This window comes from Anas acuta, chromosome 12 (assembly GCF_963932015.1).
Source record: "Anas acuta chromosome 12, bAnaAcu1.1, whole genome shotgun sequence".
Lineage (NCBI taxonomy): Eukaryota > Metazoa > Chordata > Aves > Anseriformes > Anatidae > Anas > Anas acuta.
Window position 1 is genome coordinate 21,432,406 of NC_088990.1, and position 24,361 is coordinate 21,456,766.

General features: G+C 39.3%; 1 long non-coding RNA gene across 1 annotated transcript; it reads right to left on the minus strand.

The window, feature by feature from the left end:
- Positions 1 to 661: 661 nt before the first annotated feature.
- LOC137863276 (uncharacterized) lies at positions 662 to 12,792 on the minus strand. The gene is made up of 3 exons (XR_011100829.1): positions 12,411 to 12,792; positions 11,858 to 11,943; positions 662 to 928 (listed from the first exon to the last, which is right to left on the minus strand). It is a non-coding gene; the product is annotated as an uncharacterized lncRNA (long non-coding RNA).
- Positions 12,793 to 24,361: the final 11,569 nt, after the last annotated feature.

Below are 24,361 nucleotides of genomic sequence, written 5' to 3' on the forward strand. Positions count from 1 at the left end.
TAATTGAACTTTATCTTTCGCTAAAATCTTAAAGCAAGTCAAAGTTTTCTGACACGGTCCCTATACACACACCAAGCAACTTGATCCTCAGCTCACGTAGAGGAAGATCAGCGGCACTGCAACATTTGCTTCTCATAAGGAGCTAGACTAGTTGCAGTGCATTTACAGAAAGACAGTGAAAAAATTAGAGATTGAAAACAAAAAACCACACCCAGGTGCTAGGAGAGAGGAACGCTAGTGCTGTCTCCCTTCGAGTGGAATGTAGTTTTCAAACAGATTTGGCTGAGTTTAGAGGTCCACTGGTGGTACAGCCTCACCTCTGGCATAGTGTGAGAGCATTCCTCTTATTCTTGAACCCACTCACCCAGTGAATGCAAAGTTGGACTTAAGAGATGAGTAGTGCAAGTTGCAGGCATTTCAGCTGAAGTGAAAGCAACTGAGTAAACCCAACCCTTGGGATATGAGACTGCATACCTTGGGGGATTGCCTGAAATCTTGCTTTAGTGTAAGTGCTCATACCGTCATTCATTGTAGGCATAATTTTACATATAAATTCAATATTCTTACTGAAGTGATATTTTACACTTCTAAAGTGATTTTCCTAATCTCACTGGAGAGAGGATAATGAAAAAAAAAAAAGTCAGCAACGATTGCAGTGTTTATTACTTTAAAAAACAAACAAACAAAAATACACAGCAAGGGACAGCAAAAAAACACAGTCCACACAACAAACTCATCACCTTTGGAAATCAATCAAGGGATTTGAAGCTATTAAAAAAAAAGGAGAAAAATTATCCTGAAATCTTTCAAGATAAATTTTTTCATTCCCTACAAAGCTGATCCATTTTTTAAAATGGATGCTGATGATTTGAGGAAGGGCTGGTGTCATGGTTAGCTGGGGTTATAGCTTTGGTTGCCTAGAAGAGACCTGGAAAAAAAAATGCAAAACAGATTAGCAATGTGCAAGTAGGATGCAGAAAGAGTGCAGAAATATGGCAAAGAAGAGTGAAGAGACCTTTCAAATTAAGAAAAGATTTGACACTCAGTTTGAATCTGCTACTGCAAACATCCCCCATGCCTTTCCCTTGGGAGATTCCACTAGAGAGGACATCATTTTTAATTTCTTCAGCCAAATCACGTTACTCAGCAGTTATCATGTTTTGAGCCCTCCCCAGGAGATGGGGGAACAGGCATTTCACACTATTGATGCAATCCATTTCTGGGCAGAGTTGCCAGCCACTGTGGTTTCTGGGATTCATGCCAGTAGGGATAAGTCTGCTTGTCAGTATAAATCCTGTGTATACATAGGCCATTAACTTGTGCCAGATTTTTTGTTTTTTTTTTGGTTTGCCCTTCCATTCCAATTCAACAAAGCTCTCCCAGTAGCTAGAATTTTTTCCTTTTTACATTGAATTGCCCTTGGAAACCACAAGGGTTTATAAGTTCAGGGAAAGAGGAAGAAAAATACAGTGTATTAGAACTAGTTTTGCAGACTCTGAACTTCAGCAAGGGTTCAGGTGGTTTGAAAAAAACCCAAACTCCACAGGAATCCCTCAATCCTACTCAGAACGCAAACCTGGCAGAGCTGCGTTTTATCTGATGTTACCCCCCACCTGGTGCAATTTTTCTTTCCTAAATTTTTCCAGAGAACCAGGGTCAGGATTTTTTTTGGTGCCAAAAGCTGGATTTTGTACTTACCACCCACACAGAAGAATCTGTTTGCATATGGTATTTATGCCACTTTTGCGTGACATATGTTTGCGTGTCTAACTCCCAGAATGGGAAGTCTCAGGCAATGGGTAGGAGGAACAGCAGGCCAAAGCCTTCTGCTTTTGAGTGGAAGAGTTATGAAGCTCCAAATGCTTTCATTTTTGTTTTTCCGAAGAAAAGGATAAACAAGGGCAAAGTGCAGAAGGAAGAGGCACTGGTGAGTAGGACTTCATATCTATTGTGTGCATACACAAGAATGAATACGTGTGTGTACACACACGCATAGCCATACATACGCACTCCCATCTTATTCGTAAGAGGCCAGTCACAAGAGCTCAAGATTTCTTTGAGACCCAAATGTTACAGAGGAATGAATACAAGAAAAAAATTTCCAAACTAGAGATAGTTCTGAGCCATATTTACCACTGATTGCAGTAAACTCTCTGCCTTCTCATAGACATTTTAATGGCAGCATTTTTTTTTTTTTTTAATTCCAATACAATGCAGGGGGGAGATGAATAGGAAAATACATATATTTCACAGAAAACTAACAGCCTATTTTTTCAAAGAAAACAGTTAACTAATTTTATGAGTAGCTTCAAATAAATGTGACCATGGTCTATTCATTCCAGTTGTTAAAAGAAAATTTAAGTGTTAGGGAAGATGGCTTACACAGTGCACCACTCTCTCTGAGTGCTCCTGGCCTATGGCCCAGTTCATAAGCACATACATGCATTTTTAATATTATCATCCTGAGGCAGTCTTCTAGCATGACTATTAGTATCAGCAAAGCTAAACAGTGTGTTTACTGGGTGATCAGAGGAACTAACTGTACTCTGCCCTCCAAAACAACCAAAGCTAAAGGAAATCTGTCAGATCTACACACCTTTCCATAAGCCTTTTGTGCCTTATATTGCCAGCTATGCTGTGGTGATAACCACATTTGATTGCAGGCTATAATGGTAAATAACTTAATTACTGTGATGCCCACAAAACTAATGTGGAGTGGGCATGAGTTTTTAAGTAAGATGTCTTGAAGCCATTTTGTCTCATATAAGTTCTAGTCAAAATTACCATCAAAAGACTGAAACTTGTGAAACAGAAGCACTGTTGTTGAAACAGAAGGCTATGTTGTAAAACTTCTGCTATTAACTACCAAAGTGGAAATGTAGCTGTATTAAGTGTCCTGCGGTCAGCATTGAAAAGCTTCAGAAAACATTTGTGAGAGCAGAAAAGTGTGTGTTGCAAATCAGTTGTGATGGGGAAAGTTTCCAACCACCTCCCTGCAAATCATCAGCAAGGCAGTAGGGCAGCAGAGGAGGAGGGGAAGCAATCAAGTCCTTGGTATATACCAGTGTTAAGAACATTTATTAAGTGAGCTTTATTTCCTTCCCCGCCACCTGCACCACGAACATCAGAGAGGCATGTGATAAGCCAGGCCCCCAGAAGAACTGCCTGTCACTTGCTACAACCTGATATTTCAGAAATATTTGAAAGGGAAAAAACATACAGTCAGGACTGCCTAGGAATCAATATGGAGTAAATGCATTCCAACTCAGTCCTCGCTCTGCACAGTGTTTGATCTAGGATGTTTGAGTAGCTGATCTGTGCCACTTGTGTCAAGATAGCATTATTCATTAAAGCTAAACAGAACAAACACTTCCCACGATTGTCCCCAAGGCTGTTCTACACAGAGTCTATTTCATGGAGTAAAAGAGAAAGTGGAAAATTTCAGAGCAAGGCCAGGGTATGCACCTATGCAGGCCTGGCACTGGTGTAGCTGAAAAAGCTGAGGAAGGTGATTCTAAGAATAGGAAGAAAGATGCTGGGAGACATGAGAAGTAATTTCAGGCAGGCAGGAGATATGGTGTCCTTGATAAGTCAATCCGAAGAGAAGACTGAGCAGCCACCCTGCTTCATGACCTGGACAGGAAATTGTGGCAGACAGGTGGAGACCCAGTAATCTTCACAAACTTGCTCCACCATTTCTTTCCCAGCTCACCAACACATTCAGTCTCCTGTCCCAAGTAACCCACTCCCCAAATTCTCTGAACCCGCTCTTAACTTTCCACAGGTCTCCTAGTACTGCGCGTCTTTTTGCCTGAAAAAAAGACAATCCTCACAGCAATGTATTCTGCTTATGAGAGTAGATAAATCTGATGGCAGGCACTAGGACTGCAAATCCAAGAAACAGATTTGTGCTAGGCCTGTTTGCATATTCTGTATGTTTTTCATTTTAATTTCCCAGTAACAGCTATAAACCTCCACATCAAGATGAACAGAGCTATTTCCCCTTAAAATACCACAACATCCACATCTTATTTCTGGTCAGAGCATCAGGTGGACAAGTGTCTGAGATTATTCTTCTTTCTGTCACATCACCACAGTTAACTAGGGGACTTCCACAACCTGTCACCCCTGTGTGTGGCTGAAAGTGGAACTAACAGTATGAGGATAGGAGTGGGATTCAGCACCTGGAATTAAACATGACATAAAATCTAAAATGAGTCAAATTTATAAATCACCTGTCCACTTTCTGTCATTCTACTTGTTTTCATCAGGTTTTGACAGTCCCACTCCTTTATCTGCAGAATTTTTTACGTTAGAACTATTCAGCACAGAAGTATGAGCAGATAAACACATTATTCAATACATTTTTTTTTTTTTAATTGCTGCCTCAAACCTATTGCAGTAGCAGATGTAAATACTGGAAGGATACATGACTAAGTAGGTAGCTGCCTTGTGGTCAATCCTTCTGGACATTTTTCTCCAGCCTTAAAAATGGTATAACCACATTTCATTTAGTGGGAATACAAAGCCTTTGCCAAACTTACCTTGGAGTCATTCCCCAAATGGCATGGATAGCGTGATCCCACTGGGTAGGACTAGAAGCTCTAAGCTGGCTCTGCCACCAATCTATTAATTAGGATGCACAAACCTGCTTTCAAGTCATAGAATATTCCATCTCCTCTTCTGTTGCTTATCTAGAAGCTGAAGGTTCTGCTGCTTACACATTATGTTATCCCACTACAACACAATCTCTGACACCCTCAAGAAAACCATTTTGTACTGTAGCTTCTTCTCTACAGTCACAAATAAGCAGTGGAAGATTATATTGTTTCAAGAGTTTCAGGCACCAGAGCATCTTCCAGTAAACAACAGTTCCATGGACTGGCTAGTGAAGTCTGTGCACCTTAGAACAGCATCAAAAGTTTTCTACTGTTGCACAGATCATGGACTGGAGAACATCAAAGACGTTTAAAGGCAATTTCACCATTGTCTTTAAATCAATCTATTTTATAGTTTAAAAGCTATTCGATTATGCATTTTTTTTTCTATCCAGCTGTAGTGAGATTGGGTTTATGCCATTATCATTCTTAGATTTGCACGCTCTCCATTTGCAAGTGAGCATTCCACATGAGTGGGAGGTATTTTAGGTGGGGCGAGGACAATATCTTTCTTTCTATTCCAGAGCTTGCCAACAGAAGCATATGTAGTCTGGGTGGATTCCAAAAGTCTCTTGAGCATATGGAACACCAGTTTACAGTGTGCTCAGACCTCCCGCTCGACTTGGTATGTTGGCAGAACTCCCACCACAAGCACCCCATTTCACAGTCAAAATCCTTTCTGCCATTATGGGTATCAGTCAAAGCACCCGTAACTTGCACGTAATACCACAAACATTTTTGTTCTACAATTAATGATGCAGGGAGTTATATACATCCATTTTTAAATTACAAAGCATAGTGGAGAAGTGCTGCTGTTACTTTTTATTTTATGGTAGTGCTGACAGCGTTAACTTCAACTTTGCAAGCATAAATGAATCCAAGAGGTATGCATGTGCATGAAGCTCACTTCAGACAGGTGCTGGACCTTTGGATGTGAACTGCAATGTGATCAGTTTGAAAACTTTTAATAAATGAAGCTAAACAGTTCTCAATGACACCAAACTTGGAAAAGGAAAACACACAATTGGCAGATTGGTACACTCTCCAATCTGTCATCCAGCATTTAAAGTGGAGTCTGTGTATTACATGTACCGAAGTGACCTTGAAGTCACTCAGCAGTAGACGGACATTAGCCAATGAGGTGGGAACATTCATACTTCTATCTCATTTTTCCCAACAGTTTTTTCTCCCTATGATTGTTCACTCTTCTGACAGCTCCCAGAATGTAGTGTTGAAAATATCACTTCAGGGTTGAATTTCATCCCATAATTTCATCTCTGCACAGCGAAGTCCCTATCTGCAGATACTGCCAATTAGCATTCCTCCGTGAAATCAGACAGACAGCATTGATGTACTCCAAATGAAAAAACACAGCAATCTTCCTGACAGTGCTCATATGCTGAAGAATAGCCCATTAGGTTTAAAGAAAGAATCAAAGTAGTATCAATTGCACTAATATTTTTTTTCCTCGTGAGTACTTCATATTGTAGCCTGCCACAGCTAAGAAAGAGCATCAGCTGGTACTGGGGCTGCATCTGGGCTGGTTCTTCTATTATGGCCCTCTTTTGTGTTACAAAAGGCACGCTGGAGTCTGTTTTTTGAAAGACTGAAACTATTTTCACAGCTGAAGTTACAGCAACTATTTAAAAGTGGGAAATGAAGAAAATCATCTTATTAGTTTCCCAAGGCCCAGGATTATACCCTTTTTGCTTTTCAAGGATTGTGGATTTTTTTTATTGGTTCCTATTTTCCTACAGCCTCTGGTTTTGCATAATTTTCCCCACTGTCTCCTATATTTTGTCTTCTTCTGGCACTCCAAATATAGTGGTCCCAAACTTCTACCCTTTTTTCCTTGAATTATACCAATGTAGAAGTTGCAAATGGCAAAGGTTTTATTTTCTGGATTGACTGAGGGAAACTATCAGACTGTTTTGGCCTTGGGTCTAGTGGCCACTAAAAGCTGTTTGGAGAAAGGGAATTCACTTGAAAATGACATAGATAGAAATAACCTGGACTCTTACATGGGTAACACTGCAGCATGTCTTTTCTTTACCTTTTTGACTCATATTGTTTCATTGCTATTCTCTGTCTCAGACTTCTCATGAAAGATTCTGAGTTTTACTATTTGTTTCCTTCCCCTAATTACATCAAAATCCTGAGACTGTACATGTTCAACTTGGCCTTCTATTACATTCATTTTTTTTTATTAAAAAAAAAAGAAAAAAAGTATGGAAGGTTTTGGAAGTTCATGAATAAAATAGCACTTTGTACTTGCAAAGCTCTGCTCCTAAGAGGTTTACAAGATCTTTCAAAAACATTAATGAATTAAGACTTATTATAATACCATGAGTGCTGAAGTGTGATACAGTCCTTCGGTTAGGAGATAACAGCTTGGAGAAATAGCTCACTATATTTTCCTATGTCTCTGGGCAAATCATTTAGTACCAGGCCCATAAAGATACAGAGGCTATTAATTCCCCATTGAAACTTGCGGTAAGTTAGACATTAAAATAGAAGCTCAGCTTTTAAAGACCTCTGTGGATCTCAGCTAGTTCACGTGAAAAATGAAAAAACGCAAAAAAGTTGTGGGTAATAGGAACATAAATACATGGATAAATGAGTAAGAGACATTCACAACCCAAGGCACTCACAGGTTCCCACTGCCAAAAGCAAGGAGACAAACCCCATCCTAGTCACAGAAGACAGAAGGAAAGCCAAGAGCAAGTGACTGGCCATCACAACAGAGGTTTGGAAAACCCGTTGCCCTGGAAAACACAGTAGTCTCCTGCTTGGCTGTCAGGTTCTTATAAGGTGCAACATATAAGGTGCAACATCTCTGTAACTAATGATCTCTTTTCTTCTTCTATGTTGTGAAAAATCAAGAAGTGAAAGTCATCCTTGCTGTCAGCACAAAAAGAATACATACCCCTCTTGCCTTTCACCCAAACAGAGTACTGCCACTACTCAAAGACACTCTAGCTGTGCCCTGTGGACTGCTGTTTCTATGGGAGGCAGTCTTCTCAGCCCAGTAAAGCAAACCAAAAAATTTGATTTATGTACTTATATATGCCACCAATGCTATAATGTTTAGAGCTGCTGCAAAAAGAAAAATGGGAGGGTGAAGGACCAATACAAGAAACACTTCTGACTGAGGTTTGATGAGACCCTTGCAGAGTCTGGGGCAACAGGATCATTTTATTACATTTTCCTTTTTCATTATAATTGTTGTTTCTGAAAACTGTCTGTGCTTGCTGCTCTCCAAGCTTCTATCACAGCAAGACATCCATGAACTATGGAAAATAGGCAACGCATCCAATATGAACAAAAGAAAATGAACAGAAAATGGAAATGGTAATACTATGCAGGCAGTCAGTTTTGGTTGACGATGATGAGAAGACAGTTAGTTCGAAATACTTTATTTTGCTATATTACAACAAAATTTATTCTGTGTCCAACTGGAACTTTAACACCCCCAGCCCCCAGATTTGGTTATTTTTCTCTTTTACCTGCTGTACTTTGTTTTAAGGATATTGCACATGAGCATAATCAATACAGCCTGTGATGAGGTAGTAAAAAACATATTTAAAAGCTTTGCTCATTATCAGATTTTGCACAATATGGGCGACACAAGGCTGCTATATTAAGTACTTGCACTGGTTTTATCTAGACAGGTCATATAGAAAGCACAAAGTGCCTCTCAGTCTACAGTTTTCTTGTTTTACATTAAGGACTTGCGTTTTGCCCTATTAGTGACCTAGCCTTTTTACTTAACACCATACAATATGCTTTCAGAACGCAGAAATTCAAGCTTGAAGTTGTGTGAAAACCTTTAGCTCACGTTCCTATTCATACCTAAAAACACACATCCCACTAGTTGCTAGAATTGGCACCATTCACCATGGAGTTACGTGGCTGTCTAGAGACAGAGAAAGTAGAAATTGCCTTTGCTGTCAGCTTTACATTCAAGGCTTTGAAAGCAGCAGAAATGTATGTAAATGTTAACTCATCTGGCCTTCTGCCCCAACCAACAGTAGCTCATCTGACTGAAGTAAATTCTCTGAGATCACGGCAAAGCAAATTCTGTCTCCAAATTGCCAAGGCACTACTAATAAATTAGACAATCCCACTGTCATTTAAATTCCTCTGTTCTTTAAGAACTAAGACGTAAAAACACAAACCCATTCTGTAACATTGCACAGTAAATTACAGTGATGTTTGTGTAGTGAACTGCAATGCATTTGACAAATACTGTGATTTTCCAAGTGCCAGCAACCATATTGCAGTCTCATTGCCTAAAGGCTTTCTAGGTCTTCTGTGTTCCATGGACTGTTTTTTTTTTTTTTTTTTCCATTCCATGTTTGTACAGTTCTTGACACAGTGGGACCTAGCTGAGTAACAAGGGCTTGCAGGTGCTACTGCAAGACAAATAGCAAGTGATGATAAAGTGCATACACAGATTAAAGTTATTGAACTTGTAAATAAAGTCCGTTCTGTACAGACTGTTCTGCATCAGAGCTAACCTGGGAGTCAATATGTGACGAACAGTCCCCGTGGAGCTTTTATATTTTATCTAATACAGCATCTTATCCTTCAGCCATGAGCAACCCTTCATCAGAAAAAACTCCCAAATAAGTTCAAACTTCTTTTGATTTTTTTTTTAAACAATCACATTATTATTGCCATAATGTTCCCTAGTGCCTGCCATTTTGAACTCTAATGATACTACCAAAGTGATCAAAGGCACAAAGCTAAGTACACTCTGGGGAAAGGAATGTGTTTCCCAGCTTCCCGCACCACACCTTTTAATCCCCTGTTGTCTTTTATTATTGAAGTCAGCCATTAGAACAGCCAATGCTGTTCTGAACATCATCTCTCATAGTGGTGATTAATTTTATTTTTTTTTAAACCATTCAGTAAAAAGTCAGAGAGCAAAAATTTACTTAAACAATAATGTTGCAACTCCCATCTTCCTAACACATACTTGTGTGGATGTCTGCATTTCCACCTACTTTTAAACGATGACCAAATCATTTTCCTGCAGCTTCATAAAATGGCATACATCACATGCATGTGTGTACATATGTGTTGTGTTGATATAAAAACAAGGAATGGAAAGCAAACACATGCTGGGGCAGAGTGCTACATGTTTCAATGTCAACAGACTGTATGTGATGGTCACTGAATCACTCCCTGTAATTTTAGTACTCTACAAAGTGACATTGACAAATAACTATATTAAGACAAACCCCTCCCTTCTCACTGCAGTTAAATCACACAGAGAAGACAGTCCAACTCATCAAAACTCATGAAGCTGTTGAGCTAAAGCAAGGGCCCAGTCCTCAACATATATAAATCAATATAGTTTCATCCATTTTAAGATGAGATGCATAAATTCACTCCAAAGAAACACAAACTGAACACGTTTCTCCTACAGTTTAACCACTAAGTCTCAGCTGAAAGCTATCCTAATTGGGCTTACACATTATTTTTACAGTTTAGCCTCAGCTTGATATTTCATTCTAGAAGGAAAGAAACCTGCATAACAATCTCATGGAAATCAGCAGCAAATATATTGGGACTGAGGCAATAGGGGATCTCTATCAAAGGAGGCAGGTAAAAAAATAGCAAAACAAAAACTCAAGCAAAACCAAGAGAAACACATACACACTTACAAAAATCCCCACATGGTCACCACTCTTTGTGGGTTAAGAAGTACTCAGAGTCACCATTTTATTTGGGCATAGTCAATTGTATTCTGACTAACCCTCTGAAACTGAAAGCTGTAAAATATAGGCAAATATACTGCTCATATTCAATTAAAAAAGAACCTAAGGAGACTAATTTTAAAGCACTAATTATTTTCTCCTGTGGAAACCAGAGAATAGCTGAACAACAAATTATTATACAACACCCTAACAAAGGTTCATAATGAAATTGAAAAGATTCATATTTCATGTATGGGTCCAGTAAGTCCTCGTTTGTCAAACTGATCACAAAAGTCAATAGATCAGAAAAACTAGTAGAATCCCTGTAAACATAAACTAAATGCTGTAGCCCTTTTTTCTCTAGGCACTTTGCATTACCAGAATCCCCAACAATAAATATAGGGAATGACAGCATTAAGTGAGCTTTGTAGCTTCCCTGTGTATGGACACTGCCCCAGCAATACGTAACATGGAGACATTCAGTATCTAATAGAAGAATTATTAGCTCAAAAGAAAGGCTAGAAAAAAAAATCAGACCAAAATGCACTTAAGCAGGATTAGGTAAGGGAGAGAACCCTGGGCACTTCACAATCATAGGCTCACAACCTTCATTAATCACAAGAGCAGAAACACACAGCAGAAGATTAATTGTTCATGAAACCAAAGCTTGGCCAAAATGTTAAATAATACAGAGCTGTAGCCCACGCAGTACCAAACCAGTACAAGATGCATATGATTCTATAGGCTATTTGTGAGAAGATAAAAGAAAATGATGTCCCACTGGAAACTAATGAAAATTAATGAGGCTGGGAGTATTCCTGTGGCTGAGAGGGTGTTTTTTTTCTTTTTTTTTTTTTTTTCTTATTTTTACAAGATGGATTGCAAGTGTGCATGAGCAAAACACACAGTCATTTTTATACTCTGCAGACTTATATGCATTGGTGTGAGATGTAAAGAGATAAGCCAGGTTGTAGCCATGAACCTCTAATCAAAATGGGACAATGTATTTTAACACTTGTGTGCATTTACATTGCATTATATAAATCTCCACAGTATTTCACTGCAGGTCTCTGCTGCTGTTTCCCCTATTTCTATGTGATTCATTATAAAACCAATAAACTATCCAAACAAAACAAAAAATATAAAAGCAATTTTCTTTAGCATATGTTTTTTCATAGCAGCTTACAACCACCATTACTTTTCTATTCCCCACCCCCCCTTTTGCTAACTGTGCCCTCTCCCTTTTTCCAGTATTATTTCCAGTTAAACAGAAATCAGCTGGGCTTCTTTATCTTCTGGTTGCTTCCTTATTTATACATATCAATAACATTCCTAAAACTCCAGAAACAGCGTTTCTTTGGTTTGTAAATACTCTACGTGAATGTAGTCTTTGCAAATGATGCGTTGAAGTTGTTAAAAGGATTTCAAGCATGGAAACAATAGATAAAATACAAGCAACATTAAGATACTGCCTTCTCCTCCCCCCTACCTTACCAATATTCCTCACAGCTGACTGAAGAAATTCATCTTCTGTGTAGCATGTTCAACACTTCACTGGAGAAGGCCAGTAAGGATGTCAACTATTACATTGAAAGGAATCCACAGAAAAATTGACTGATACTCCAAAATCTCATTTCACTGAAGCCATGCATCAGCAATCAACTGATAACAACCTTTGGTCATTACTGTTCTGTCCTGCATTTGCACACTACTTCAAGTAAGACATTAAATCCACCTTCTAGTCAACAGAACAATTTGAAGTTCTCTACTGAAGACGCACAGGATTAAAGCAAACCATACGTAGCCAACGTTTTCTAGAAGAGATTCAAAAGAACTGTAGTGACCCTACAACACTAATCTTGAAAAATACAACATCAAAACATGTTTATTTATGTCCTTCAGAAAGTAAGTTGAATTGTCCTTCAATAGTAACTCACTGAATTGTTGCTGCCTTCTATGCTAAGTCCTCACTGGAATATTATGTAAGAACGGACAAACTTTTGCCCTGAACACAAAGAATGTTACAGCAAGAAGTAAAAAGTCTTACCAAAAAGAAACAGCAGTGAAGAAACCAGCCTTAACAACACGTTGAGAGCCACAGGTGATTATCTGCCAAATTTAAAGTCACACCCAGTGCATAAGGCATACTAGGTAAATTGTACCACTTCTGTTAATGATTCCAATTACATCAGCAATAGATCCTCCAGTGAGGAATTTCATTTTTAGGTAGCTTTCTAAAACTGGAGTTCATTGTTTGGGACTAGGGTTTAAAAACAAAAAACAAAAAACCACTATTTTAGGTTTAGAAACTTTTACACTGTGTTTTGATCCCAAGAGTGAAGCTACAAATTCCAGACTTGTCTCTGGCTACCTCCTTATGGATGTAAATTTACTACAAGACCTAGTAAGTTGTAGTCTCTGCAAGTATCTTGTTCGATCTTTGCAGTAGGAGGGCTGGGGAGCACATGGGCTCTGAAGTCAGGAGCAGCAATGATTGTAGGCACCTGAGAAGACAACAAGACTGTTACAGAGGCACTTGTCTCTGTAATAGTTACCAAAATCTGCAAAACCACAAGACTTGTTACCCAAGATATGTAGGCTTGTTTTCCCTCAAAAGTCACAAAGCACTGATAAAGTGGAAATTCTTTTTGTTTGTTTGTTTGTTTGTTTTTATAAGTACTATTTAAATGTCCTTGAGTATTCAGCACATCTGGATGTAGCTAGCAGATATGCTACAAGACCCAGGAGAAATCCATACATTTTTGGGATGAGAGTTGGAGGCCAAACAAATCAATCTGGGTAAGGGCTCATAACACAACACATGAAACAGCTATTTATGCAATGGAATCTCATACAAAGAGCCTTGGAGAGACAATGTGTTTCTCCATGTAAGGACATGAGTTTTGGTCTTGTCTGCATGTCTTGATCTGAAGGCAGCTCTTTATTAGACTACACACTACACATGGGCTACAGGCACCTGGACTAGGAAGTCAAAGGTAGTGCTAGCATCCCTTCTTTGTTACTGACAGCAAAACTAGCATTTTGTTTTACATGCACTCATATACATAGTTTAGATGTACCAGAGATGTACCAGTGACTTTTTTTTTTTCTCTCCATTGACCATTTTTTTCTCTCATTGACGGGGTCAAATCTAAAGGGAAAAGTTTGAAAGTTGGAGACAGATCATTCAATTAGAGTGGACAAGGATGAATGGAGTAAAAGTGACCTTCTTACTAACAATCCAAGAAATTGCCATATTTACTCAGTTCAGCAGAGCAAATGATGGCAAAAAGAGGACCAGATTCTCTGTCAGAGCACAGTAGCATTACTCCACTGACTACAATATACTTTAGCATAATAGTGGTGTAGCTGGACTCTAATGGATTGCTGCCACATTACACTACTAAGGATCTTTACCACAAGAGAAATTAAAACACTGAGTAATTTAACAGTACTAGTTTCATTTTATCCTGATTTTGCTGGTGTGTAAATGTTTTCAAACACACAATGCTGTTGACAATCAGTACAGTACATTTTGCAATAGAGCACTTATAGACTTATAAAATGCATCAGACATTAAGACAGGTGTGTTATATTGATAAATATGTTGACCAAAATTAAAGTGACACCAGTAATATATATGAAAGAAGAAGAGCTGCGTGCTGGGTTGGAAATATAGCTGGAAAGGCAGAGGTGAATTACTGTGCAAGAGAGATGGCATGAAGCCAACTGTCTCTGGATAATAGCCTTCTAGGTATTTGCAGATTAACTAGGTACTTGGAGGAGTAATACAGACCTCCTTCCTCTCCCCAGCTACAACACATGGCAAATAAGAACTGCAAACCCATCTGACTTTTCTGGTTTGCTTTGATGTAAGACACCTTCTCCCCAGATGTGGTCCAGTCAAACTGATATCTTATTTTGGATATAAGGGTGGATGGAAGAATCTTTTGTGGTCCATATGAAACATGGATATAAAATATTTAAAATATATAAAATATTTTGACTTAATAATTTTTGAGACAGTTGTGTCAATTTTTCAACAAAAACAAAACAACCAAATCCTAAAACACTTGTTTTAAAATATTGCAGCTTTTCCATATGCTAATCAGTTTCTAGCCTAACCTGTTCTCTGAATTTAACCTGAAACCAGAAGGAGTTTGATCTCCCTGATATTCATCTTTCTATGAATTTGTCAAGAAAAAGCAATCATTTATATTTTGTTACGAAGACATCTAAAGGAGAGGAATGACACAGCATTCATAAGGATTGTATGCTACGGAAGTGAAAAGAGGGATTTCTAAAAAAAATGTTACCGAACATGACACATACTAGTTCCCCTGGCATCAAGTAATAAGAACAGAGAGAGAGACAAAAGCCATGTATAAGTAGGTGCCTTGTAGCCATCAGTTCAGATTACAGCATGAAAAATAGTTCACAATAAATAACATCCAAGGACTGTCTAGGAAAAGTAAAAGGTACATAACACAAAGAACGATTTAGAGATAGAATCACGCTCAGACTTAAATGCATTCATCATGTTCATCATTCACTGAAACTCCCACAAACTCCTGAAGTTTAACTGTGTCCTCAACCCAAATTTCCCTTACTGCTGTTAAAACGCCATGTTTGTTTGTATTAGGTGTCCTCAGATGACCAAATCTTCTACAAAAACAATTCGGGACCCCTGGGGCACCTCATGCTTTCCTGTGCGTGCATGAGGAGACAGTCACCATGTCATCTTGGGGAAGCCCATGGGCTACAGAGAACCTTCTGGAAGAGGCTGAGTGGCCACCCTCAGGGCTGAGAGGAGGTGCAAGCAGTAAAGGGAGTGGGCTATGGTGGGAGGCAGAACCCATCCTGCCTTCGGGGGCAAAGTCTGTCCTTCAAACCTAGGCCCCTCACCCTGAGGAAAGCGCAGGGACTCACTGACAAGAGTTCTCTGCCACACGTGTGGTAGAGGGCTGTTTGAAATTGTTTTTGAGTCTCTCACTGAGCCTGTATCACCTGCCAGGGCCATTTATTTCACTTTCTGAGAGAAATGTCATCTTCCAGCTTATTTTTGTGCTTCAATGTATCACCTGAGGGCCTGGAAATCTCTCCTGAGGCAGTTGTGCCTGTCAAGGCTGGTCAAGCCAGGCTGCGGCCTGCCTTAGAGCAGCAAGGAGCCTCCCTGATAACTGAGTGGCATCGTGAGGGTTGCCGTTTACCACATCTCTCCATTGCAGGGACTGCAGCCACAATTTACACCAATGTAACAGGAATGCCTCAGACCATGCCTAATGTGCTCCATGCTCCAGAGTCCAAATCCCTGCTGCACAGGCTGGGATGACAGACTGTGTGGGCTGAGGAAGGAGGGGTGATGCACAGCGCAGGGACAATTTGACGAGGAGAAGGAAGGGCCCTGATGACGTCCTCACAAGTGCTGCGAGCAGCTGATGCATCAGCCTCTGACTAGCACTTCCGCAGCCCAGATGGCGTGGGGGAGAGCAGACGCTGTGTGATGCCTTGTGCTGCTGGAGAGGGTCATCCCTTCTACATGCTTCTGGGTCTGAGGAGAAAAGGTGACCCCAACTGGGGCTTGTTTCACGGCTGGCAGCGGACCAGCGACTGCTCTCTGGATCCGCTTGTCTGACTTCAGTTTCAAGCAAAGCAGTACTAATTTGCTTCATCTGATGATCAGTCTCATTATGCACGCTGTTCTCCTCTTAACTTCCTTGAGTCATGTTTTACAATGTGAAGTCCCAAATCCTTTCTGTTCCTCTTTTGTATGTGTACATACACATCTGTCCAACTAGGCAGATGCTGATTTAGCAGAGTTGGGAGTAAAGAAGAAAAAAGAGAGAGAAGTACCTTTGATATCAACTTGGTGCACCCCAGCTTGTTTTTCTTGGGCCAGAACAGAATGGAAACCACAAAAGACCCTGAGAGTGAGCCAGGGCCAAATCATGGGAGTATCTCGACATACCTGAGAGTAATCCAAAAACCTCCGTGTACTTAAAAATCTCCAATGTTCCATTCTCCACATCATCCTCAGATTACCAGTTTTAGTGTTTTATTTGTTTTAGTGCTTTATTTATCTTCATTGCTGGAAAACGTTTCCCTATGTCTAACCATAAATTCACTTGTAAGAATTACACGTTAGTCCTTTCGTTATTCACTGGAGTTGTGGAGAACGGTTTATTTCCTTTATTTTTACTGCTTCCAGTAAAATGTTGGTTGTGTCTGTACGATCAGGTCCTCAGTCCTAGGGCTGCATGTACAGGCTGGCTGTGTCCTGACTGGCGGCAACCACCCCTTTTTGTGGCCTTCGGTTCCCCAGGGAGGCCACCCACATGGACAAACATAGTCCAGCCTCTCTCAGTAGTAGCTCCTGCTGCTGTCACAACACAAAGGCAACACAGAGCAAGCGTTACCTGGGATCCTGAGGACAATTATGTTTTGCTCTGTATGTGTCATGCAGAATGGTAGAATTTGCTTCCATGCAAAGTGGCCTTTGCTTTGTATTATCCAAAAGTCCTTGAATTAATCTCATTCTCTTGGTTTGTGTACAAAGGTACATCTGTAAATATTGCTTAAGAGAACATTCCTTATCTTCAGAGTAGTAGAGTTGCAATATTTTATTTATTTATTTATTTTTAATTTTATGAATATTGAATATAACTGCTTATGAATCTTTTGTCTGTATCATGTGATAGTGCAAACTCAGGCAGGCTTCAGAAAATTATGCACCCTCATTGTGCAATCATTGTAAAAATAGTTCTTAAATTGAACACAAACACTTTATGCATATGATGGAGGTATTATATTATGGTTACAGTCCTTTCTGCTAAAAGATTATAGCTAGGAAAAGTCATAGAAAGTTTTGCTAACTGGAAGCATGTTTAAGAAATGTACGGTAGTGCTATTAACTAAAATTGTTATCCTTTTTTTTTTAATTTATGCAATTTTTATCTGATCAGTCTGTAGTAATTTATATAGATACAGCTTTTGGATGTCTGTTTTTGTTATTAAATAATAACAAAAAATCCTCTTACATAAAAAGTCAGTTACCTGCAGGAAGAGGTTCCTATTAACATATATTGAAAACAGAAGGTCTAAGGCCGAATCTCTGTGAAAGATCACCAGCTTCAGCACAGTGCTCCTTGTCTGCTCTCATGTCATAATGCAGTGGGAGAAGAAAGGCAGTGATATTTTCTGACCCAGTCAAGGGTGTGTTGACCTTGTACTGTGTTGATGAACAGGACTTTGGAAGACTACATGAAAGCATCTCAATAAAAGTGCATTGTTTAAAGGAAAGTTACTTTATGAACACATGAGAATTTTAAGATCCCATATGCCAAGGAATAATTGTTCTTGATTAAAAATAAAAAAATAAAAAAGGTGTGTTTATGGCCTGGAAATTTATGAACCATTAGAAATTAAAGCTCACCAGGCAGTTTAATTTTGTTCCTTAATTTGGCTACCTCTAAGCTCAAGATCCCCTAACCTTTCTTCAAATACTGCAACTCATCAGCCTGTGAAATAATTAGGCTGATTTTCTGGGGATGTCAAAGACATGTTTTTTCTTGAACCGCAAGTAATGAATTAGTACACAATCTTGTAAACATTTCCGTCCTGTGGCTTCTGTTAGCAGTTATATGTGTGGTTTGAAAAAAAACTCTTAAAATATTAACTTAAATATAGTAAAATAATCACTATATATGTCACTATAATAGTCACTTATAATGCTGAAATTGCTTCTAGATTATTATTATTATTTTTTTAATTACTTTTCACTTGTGCTTTGATGAAGCCGTCTAGATGGTAGGACCATGCACAACACAATCCCTTCAATCTGTAGGCATTGTCTGTGGAAATGGGAGAAACATAATGTAAGCAAAACAACCAAGCCTGTACCTGGGGCCTGAACTCTGCAGCAGAGTCCTAAAGACCTATGTAAACCCTCTAAAAATTGCTTGAAATGGGTTTGAATAGCATCTATGTCTTTCTGGTGTTGGTGAAGTATTAAATTCACTAAAAATGAAATTCATCTATGCAATCATGAATAACTGTAAATAAAACCTGTAGAATCACCATTGTAAATCTACAGATGCCACATGCCTTTTTAAGGCTGCACTTAACCCGTTTGCCTTTAGGGTACATTGCGCCCTAAAGAGGAATTGTAAATAACTACAAATATTAACTTCAGAAGCCCAGTTTTAAGACCTGTATCTATCCAAACAGAGAAGAAGAGCACTATCATTTGACAGACAGTGTTACAGCCTAACATTTTGTAAATACTCATACTGCCAAGAATGCTTGGTAGAAATTGAACATGTGAGTAAAGCTGAAAGAAAAAGACATCTGAGGAATTTGTATAAAATTTGCAGTGAAACAAGGTCACGTTAATCAGTTAATCACTTTCTTCTAATTACTATTATCATGTTTTGTACCATTTCTGATACTCGGTCTTTCAGTATAGCAGCAGTCACCAGTGCTGGATTGGAACATGACTATTCAGTGCACAGGAAACTGGTGCACATGAAAAGACAGATGTGAGCATGCATACATGTACACGAACGATTTCCCATTAAAATCAATATTGGATCTCCTGTTATTAAATCTGAGTATCAAAATTCACTCAAGGCACGTTTCTGTAATCCCAAGCAACAAGACTGTTCACAGGGTGCAATGAAACAGCTAGGAGCATCACTAGTATTGATTAATGCAATAGGACTGAGGGCAGAAATTAAGCTGGGGATAGGGGTCTCCATTAAAAATGTTTATTGCCAAGTGCTCATATATCACTTCAGTTCCTCTGTAGATCTGAAGAAAAAAGAAAACAACAACAACAACAAAAATATTAGAACTTTCTTCAGGGATGAAGAAAGTCATTTAGCTGACGTGTTCATCACAGAAATTTTGGTTCCTTTCTTTACTCCAATCTTATTTAGGGTGCTAAGAGTACTAATAAAACCTGATAGAAGTACCAGTTTGGGAAAATAGTTAAGTAGGTGCTTAACACAAAACAACACTTTAAACAAAATATATACTTTTCCAGTTCAGCATTCAGTAGTCTGAATCTCAGAGTGGGAAAACAATCTCTGTTATGATATCTCAAGTTGGATACATCAAAATAGCTCCCCCTGCCACCCTTTGTATTCTTCTTATCCCACCAAATTAAATAACTTAGCCAGCAGCTCCACCAGGTTGTAATCAATTCAGGAAAACATCCCATAACAAAGAACAGAGAATATATTGATACCATCTGCTCATCCTGTCACTTTCTCCAAGCTTGCCAGTAACTTCAGAACCTGATTGTCTGGCAGGGACTTTTCAGAATGACCCACCTAGATCTGCATGACTCTGCAGGTATCGACAGCTGCTCCAAGGCTGCTTGCTTTTACATCCATCTATTTCACTTGGTGTTCCAGGTTCGTACAGAGATATCTCAGATCTAAGCATAAAATTTTGCAGCATTCAAGCATCTGGAGGACTAAAATGGAACTCCACTTTTTAAAAATCAGGAGACAGTTACTGATGTTTTTGTTTATTTGTTTTTATGAGTCCTTTTGAGTTGCATCAGCCCTGTAATAAAACCTTCTCTATTTGCCTGTGCTTCTACCCAGAGCCAGAGCAAGGAATGAGTAGCAGGAAGAATTCTGATGAACCTTCATACGAACCCCTGTGAGCTCTGGATTCGTTTCTGTTTGCTCCTTACTGTTCTGTGGAGTCCTGTTGCTCTAAACTCACGCATTACATTTATATGATTCCTACCTTCTTTCCATGTTAAATTTTGTCTAAGTTTAGCTCTAGAATGAGGTAGCCTAGGATGTAGTAATGGGACTAGGAAGCAGAGTGTATAGCTAAATATATGGAGGAATAATTTCAGGCACTGAAGAGAAACTTCTGAACAATTAGCAGACAGTAGAATGCTACTGGCACAATGCACATGTGAAGGATTTAAGACAGAGCATGCAGCAAAAACTTCCTACACCCTTGCACTGACAAGCAATTACCGGTGTAGCAGCACAAGACCCTACTCATGTCTCTGATGAAAAACTTCCATTGCACTAACTCCAAAGGAAAAAATGGTTCACAACGCTGTGTGGATTCCTGTCTCCATCTCCGGCAAGGCTTAGCAAAATCTGCATCACTATAACGTATACTTATACATATCCTAAGAAAACAAGAGATCAGTTAAACCAGGACAGAAAAGCTCAGAAACTTGCCAGTGTTATAGTTAGCCTGCACCCTGCTGGTGACCTATCCTAATCCCTCTGAACTGGAAGGTTTGCCATCTGGTGGGGGTCTTGGCCCACAAACAGCAAATGCTTTGATCTCAGTTCAGTTTCCAGCTGTTAGCTGTTCTCACAAAGCCAGTGTCACTCTTACCGGGGAGCCTCAAACACAGACTCATTCTCCCCTGGTCAGTGAGGCAGGTCACATCAGGGAAGCGTGGCTCTTAACCACAGTATCAGGTTGGCCGGAACTGGTACCTGTGCTGATACACTAGAACAGCGGCGTATCCAGCTGTCAGCAAAAACCTCTTGTTATATCCTTTGTACTCCAGCTTCAGCAAAGCACGTGAGCTTACCCCAGAGCAGTGTGCAGGAGCTCCACACCTGGCCTGAAGGCCCATGAGCCCAGCCCACAGATCCTGATCAAGGGCAGGCAGGGCAACCTGCTGCTCCATTCTCCAGAGCTACCGTCCACACAGATAAATCAGGAAAAGAACTGCTGTTATCCCTGCTTCATAGCTGATGAACTCTCAAAGAAAAACTGAGCAAAGTAGAACTGTGATTTACATTTGCATTTCCTCAGTCCAAAGCCAGCAGTATTAACAATTCCAGTCTTCTTCTCACAGTTCTAACATGTACACACACATAAACAGGGTGAAGTGACTTTTTTTTTTTTTTTTTTGAATAACTTTTCACATACTGAGCACACAATAATCTGCACAACACATCATTATTTGTAACATTTTATCAGTCAGTGCTCGGAGAGTAAGTCAGGGATACTGCCTGATGCTTGTGCCCAAGCCCTCAGTGCTTCTTGGAAGTATGTCAGAGGAAGGAACAGCTAAAAGGCTGGAAAAAAAACAGCAAAGGAAGCAAAGTGTGTGTGAGTGAGTGAGAGCAAGAGAAAAATCCAGTCAGGCCAGAATTCTCTGCTTGCCAAAAACAAGCTGAGAGATCTATTTCCAAAAGAAATGAGTCAAACCAGGGAAACAAAAATAATAATGCTGTGTGCAACTTAAAGCAGCAGCTGCTATCTGAGAGAAAACATGAGATGAGTTAGAAGACACAGAATATTAGTCTTTTTTTTTTTTTGGTTCTCAAATTACTACATTTGTGAAGCTTTTGGCTGAAAAATATTTGACCTAATCACATCTGTTTTGACAACTTAAATGAGAGGCCCGGCAGCTGTAGCTGGCAAAAGGATCCCAAAAGCTGCAGACACCATTCCAATATTTGTGCTCTTGTCTGAACAATCTAGGGATAACATAAACTGTATACCCCAAAATTGCCTATGCAGTGCATAACCACTTAGAGATGAGTGCTGCAGCCACCCTGCAAACAAGCCTGCTTCTTAATTCAGCTATTCCTTGCCTTAGCCTCTGGAAATGGGAACCTATTACTTTGATGAATGTAAATTTACACGTATATCATATTCTTGCAAACAACTGAAGCCTTTTTGTCTACACCCAGATCCAAGAGTAAAAAAAAAAAAAAAGGTTGCTGAAGAGATGTGAGTGCTGACAAGTTAGAAGACTTGTTAGAAAGTCTCACAAGTAAGTTGAAGCCAATCTGTCTGAGTCTTCAGTGAATACAGAAAAGACGTCTTGCAGAAGGTTCAAATAGCATACAGAAGTATTCTTATTGATACACAAATATACAAATAACCAAAAAAAAAAAAAAAGAGAGAGAGAGAGAGAAATATCATTAATATAGTTACACAAAAAGGATCTGGCTAGATGATTTAAGCTGTTTTTTTGTCCCTCTGTAACCTGCTGGGTTTTATTTAGTGAGAATTTCCTGTCTGTAATTTTCATTGGCACATCAATTTTCTTGCAGTGCCTTATTCTTTTTCAACATCTGCTGCTCAGTTTGACGGTATTAATTTTGGATTTTTCCCCAGATCAGATTAGTTGAAGATTGTGGTGAATGTTGGCAAAAGATCTAAGTTTTCTGTCTCTCTTTTCTCATCTCCCTAATGAAAAACTGTTTTCTTGAGATTCACAATCATTGCTATTATTGCACCTGATACTGAAAATCATAAAATGGTCATGGAACTGTTATACATACTAATAGAGATAGGTTTTCTTCTCCCTCCAAATTTCTCTCCACCTGTGTATACACATACTTATTATTCATGGTTATTGTGTCCATGATTTGTAAACAAAAATGTTTACGCATACATGATGAAAATGTTATTTTTTAAATGTATGTAAATGCTGAAGCATTATTCTATAAATACTACTGAGGCAGGTGGGTTTGGATAGGGTGTACACCTAACACTTGGCATACACGTGATGATAGATTATGTATTTTACATATCCAGAATCACAGAACACCAAAATATGAACAAATGCACTAATACATTGCATTTTTTGTTGTTGTAGTCAATAGTCACAGATGGGTGCTTTACTTTATTAACCACATTTCAAACATAGTCCTTACCCCAAGGAACTCACAATCTGTGTTTAAGGAAAGAGATGAGACGCTCTCAGGCAGAGCGAAGGGAGATGCTCAGGAAATAATACTTCTCAGTATGATCATTGGCAGCATCATACACTAACAATGTGACACTATTTTTGCACAGATGATGGCAATTTAGATGTTTGAGCAGAAGCATGAAGCAGCTCTGGGGAATCCCTTTGACTATGTTGCCTATTGTTTTGGTTTAACCCTGGCAGGCAGCTAAGCACGACACTGCCACTCTCTCCTTCCCTCCACAGTGGGATGACAGAAAGAATCAGGTTGAGATTAAGATAGTTTACTAGGTAAAGCAAAAGTTGTGTGTGCAAGCAAAGAAAAACAAGGAATTGACTCACTACTTCCCATCACCAGGCAGATTCCTTGGGAAGGCAAACATCATCACTCCAATGTACCCTCCTCATCCTTCTTTCCCCAGAGCTTTTATTGCTGAGCATGATGCCAAATGGCATGGAATATCCCTTTGGTCAGTTTGGGGCAGCTGTCCTGGTTCTGTCCCTTCCCAACTTTTTGTGCACCCCTGGTCTCCTCACTGATGGAGCAGCAGGAGAAGCAGAAAAGTCCTTGACTCTGTGTAAGCACTGCTCAGTAATAACTAAAACATTGCTGTGTTACCACCACTGTTTTCAACAAAAATCCAAAACACAGCATCATATGAGCCTCTACAAAGAAAATTATCTCAGACAAAACCATGAAATCAGTGTAGAAAAGGAAGAGAGAAAGGTACATTGGATGCTTGTTTGAAAAGCACAAAGTGTGAAAGTGGCAACAAGCCAGCCTAGGGAAGGAAGCAAAGGGTGGCAAGCAGAAAGTGAATGCAAACCATCTCTCCTTAGCTGTGTTAGAAGAAGAAAACTAGTTAAGTAGTGTTACATGAAAGAGGGTACATTAATTTACCTTACTTAAATGAGAAATGGATAAACTCTGTATTGCCCAAATTAAATTCTACTGCCTGCATTTGTCCTTGACTATGGTACTGCGAAGACATAGTTAAAGCAACAAGCTAGGAAAATGGTCTTCGCAGCAACATTCTAGATGGATACGGACAGAGCAAAATGCAGTGGCACCACCAGTAGGAAGGAAGGTGCAGTAATCAAGATGTGATATGAAGACTCACTGGATAAGCATTTTAGCTGTGAGGGTAGGATTGAAGAAGTTATACCTGAGACTAAAAGAAAAAAAAAACTGACCTTGCAAGACTTAGGTATAATGTGATTGTGAGGACCCAGAGAGCATTACAAGACAAATATGATACTCCTGTTATTGGTCTAAGTAAGCAGCAGGATGGCAGCATTAT